This window comes from Hemitrygon akajei, chromosome 6, assembly GCF_048418815.1.
Source record: "Hemitrygon akajei chromosome 6, sHemAka1.3, whole genome shotgun sequence".
Classification (NCBI taxonomy): Eukaryota; Metazoa; Chordata; class Chondrichthyes; order Myliobatiformes; family Dasyatidae; genus Hemitrygon; species Hemitrygon akajei.
Window position 1 is genome coordinate 100,568,161 of NC_133129.1, and position 4,180 is coordinate 100,572,340.

Genomic DNA, 4,180 nt, shown 5'->3' on the forward strand with positions numbered 1-4,180 from the left:
AGATTCATTTTCTTGCAGGCATTTACAGAAAGTAAAGAAACAATAGAATCAATGAAAAACTACAAAGACAGGCAAAAAGCCAATGTGTAAAAGGCAACAAATTATGCAAAAACAAAATAATAATAAATAAATAATACTGAGAAACAATAATAAGCAAATTCCAATGACCTCCAAGAGGAGCATAACCTTGTCGTAGGGTTTGGAGGCTTGAGAGCCTCAATGACCCGGAGAGCTGTGTTGGCTGGAGTCAGGGCTTTGTGCTTTGGCTCTCGGTAGGGTCACCCAGGCCAAACAGGTCAAAGGGCAGAGGCCAGACTCAGAGTGGTCCACCGGTCCTCCAGGTTCGGGGGTTCAGTTCAGGGTGAACAGCCCTGACTGGTAAACCAAAACTGTTACAGAAACAGCAATGAAGACTCCTTCAACATCCGAGTGTGACGGTATTCCGGAGTCTCCACCCGGGACTTGCATGATGAAAACCCGGCTACTGACACGATGAAGGAAGCCCTGAACACTGCCAGAGGTAAACACCAGCAGCATAACGGGCAGTGAAACAACAAGAGTGAGCACAATGGGCAGCTTTTACCACACGTTGCTTGCCTCTCGGTGGTGTTCTCACTCACCCAGTCTCTGCTGCCTTCCTCCCCTCCTTGCACCCAACTCTGAACTGACCACAAGACATAGGAGCAGAATCAGGCCATCTGGCCCATCTAGTCTGCTCCGCCTTTCAATCATGGCTGATCCTTATTTTTTATGTTCTCCTCAACCCCAGTTCCCAGCCTTCTCCCCGTAACCTTTGATGCCATGTCCAGTCAAGAACCTATCAATCTCTCCCTTAAATACACCCAACGACCCGGCCTCCACAGCTGCATATGGCAACAAATTCCACAAATTCACCACCCTTTGGCTAAAGAAATGTCTCCACATCTCTGGTTTGAAAGGGCACCCTTCTTTCTTAAGGCCGTGCCCTCTTGCCCTAGACTCTCCCACCATGGGAAACGTCTTTACCATATCTATTCTATCTAGGCCTTTCAACATTGGTAAGGTTTCAATGAGATCCCCCCTCATCCTTCTGAATTCCAGCAAGTACAGACCCAGAGCCATCAAACGTTCCTCGTATGATAACCCTTTCATTCCTAGGATCATCCTTGTGAACCTCCTCTGGACCCTCTCCAATGCCTCTCCAATCTTTTCTAAGATGAGGAGCCCAAAACTGTTCACAATACTCGAGGTGAGGCCTCACCAGTGCCTTATAAAGCCTCAGCATCACATTCTTGCTCTTGTATTCTAGACCTCTTGAAATGAATGTTAACATGGCATTTGCCTTCCTCACCATCGACTCAACCTACAAGTTAACCTTTAGGTTGTTCTGCACAAGGACTCCCAAGTCCCTTTGCATCTCAGATTCCTGGATTTTATTCCTGTTTAGAAAATAGTCCGCACATTTCTACTACCAAAGTGCATAACCATACATTTCTCAACATTGTATTTCATTTGCCAATTCTCCTAATCTTCTGCATCCTACCTGTTTCCTCAACACTACCTGCCCCTCCACTAATCTTTGTATCATCTGCAAATTTGGCAACAAAGCCATTTATTCCATCATCTAAATCATTGATAGACAGCATAAAAAGCAGTGCCAACACCAACCTCTGTGGAACACCAGTACTCACTGGCAGCCAACCAGACAAGGATCCTTTAATTCCCACTCGCTGCCTCCTACCAATCAGCCAATGCTCTAACCATGTTAGTAACGTTCCTGTAATACCACGGGCTCTTAACTTGGTAAGTAGCCTCAGGTGTCACAGGCCTGCTGTAAGTCCAAATATACAACATCCACTGTATCCCCTTTATATATCCTACTTGTAATCTCCTCAAAGAATTCCAACAGGTTCGTCAGGCAGGATTTTCCCTGAAGGAAACCATGCTGACTTTGTACTATCTTGTCCTGTGTCACCAAGTACTCCATCACCTCATTCTTAACAATTGACTCTAACATCTTCCCAACCACTGAGGTCAGGCTAAATGGTCTATAATTTCCTCCTTTCTTAAAGAGTGGAGTGACCTTCACAATTTTCCAGTCTTCTGGCACCATGCTAGAGTCCAGTGATTTTTGAAAGATTGGCATTTCTAATGCCACCACAATCTCTAATGCTACCTCCTTCTGAACCCTAGGGTGCAGTTCCTCTGGTCTGGGTGACTTGTGTATCTTTAGGTCTTTCAGCTTTTGAGCAGCTTCTCCCTTGTAAGAGTAACTGCATCCACTTCTCTTCCTTCACACACCTCAACATCAGGCATGCTGCTGGTGTCTTCCACAGCGAAGACTGACGCAGAATACTTATTTAGTTCAGCAGTCATCTCCTTGTCCCCCGTTATTATTGCTCCTGCCCCATTTTCTAACGGTCCTATATCCGTCCTCCTTTCTCTTTTTTCAAGTTTGTTAAAAATAAAACTTTTACTATCCACTTTGATATTACAGTATTTGCTAGCTTGCTTTCATATTTTATCTTTTCCCTTCTAATGAATTTTTTTAAGTTACTTTCTGTAAGTTTTGAAAAACTTCCCAATCCTCTGTCTTCCCACTAATGTTTGCTTTGTTGTATGCCCTTTCTTTTGCTTTTACAATAGCTGCAACTTCCCTTGTCAGCCACTGTTGTACTATTTTACCATTTGAGTGTTTCTTCATTTTTGGAATACACATGTCCTGCAACTTCCTCCTTTTTCCCAGAAACACACGCCATTGCTGCTCTGCTGACATCCCTGCCAGCATCTCCTTCCAATTTACTTTGGCCAACTCCTGTCTCATACCGTTGTAATTTCCCTTACTCCACTGAAATACTGCTACATCAGACTTTACGTTCTTCCTATCAAATTTCAAGTTGAACTCAGTCATATTGTGATCACTGGTTCCTAAGGGTTCTTTTACCTCAAGCTCCCTAATTCCCTCTGGTTCATTACACAACACCCAATCCGGTATGGCTGATCCCCTACAGGCTCAATGACAAACTGCTCCAAAAAGCCATCTCTTAGGCATTCAACGATCTCACTCTCTTGAGATCTATTATCAACCTGATTTTCCCAGTCGACCTACATGTTAAAATCTCCCATGACTACCATAACGTTGCCCTTTTGACTCGCCTTTTCTATTTCCTGTTGTAACCTGTGGTCCACCTCCCAGCCACTGTTGGGGGGCCTGTATATAACTGCCATCAATGGCCTTTTACCTTTGCAGTTTCTTAACTCAATCCACAAGGATTCAACATCTTCCGATCCTACGTCATATCTTTCTGCTGATTTGATGCCATTCTTTACCAGTAGAGCCACACCTCCCCCTCTGCCTACCTTCCCGTCCCTCTGATACACCGTGTATCCTTGGACATTAAGCTCCCAACTGCAACCATCCTTCAGCCATGATTCAGTGATGGCCACAACATTACAACTGCTCACATCTCACAGGAGACTCCAGTGAAACCCATTAACGGCACAGTTTTGCTGATGAAATGAAGCGCCTTGCTCTGGGCCAGAGTACAACCCATCGCTCTCACAGCAAACTCCTGACCGTATCACCCGTCAGCTGAGCTGGCTTCTGACAAGCGGTGGGAGCACCAATTCCACGGCACTGGCTTGATGGAGATCAATGAATGGGAACCGGACCTCAGGGCAGTTTGAGGTGCCGACAAAGAGTGACAGCTCCACTGAACACCAGTACCAAAGCTGAGGCAGCTGCTCTGCTGGAGGGAGAGCTTGAAGAGCCAGGGCTGAGCCACTGCTCCAGCCAACCGTGAATTACGGCCAGGTTTCAGTCCCATCCTCGTTTCACAATCTCAGAACAATGAGGAACGCTGCTCAATAATCGTCCACCAGCCTCGTGCACAAGAATTCCCTGGCCTGTCATTCAATCATTACACAACCTCATTAGGGCTCAGCGAGCAGAGAGACACGGGGCTCTGTGGAGCCGACGGGGGCAGGCTCATCACCTGGAGAGAACCCTTGTGTTACACTGCCTTTCCCACCGTCCACCGCCCTGGAAATTATCAAACCGTTCCGGCTGAATCGGCCTCTCCTCACTTTGGGGAATTACTGACCTCGTTCTTTCCAGTCGCTGCATCACTGACCAGTTAAGTGGCCCTCCTACAGTGGATTTACCTCCCCCTCAAATGGTAAACCACAGCCCTTCAAATCA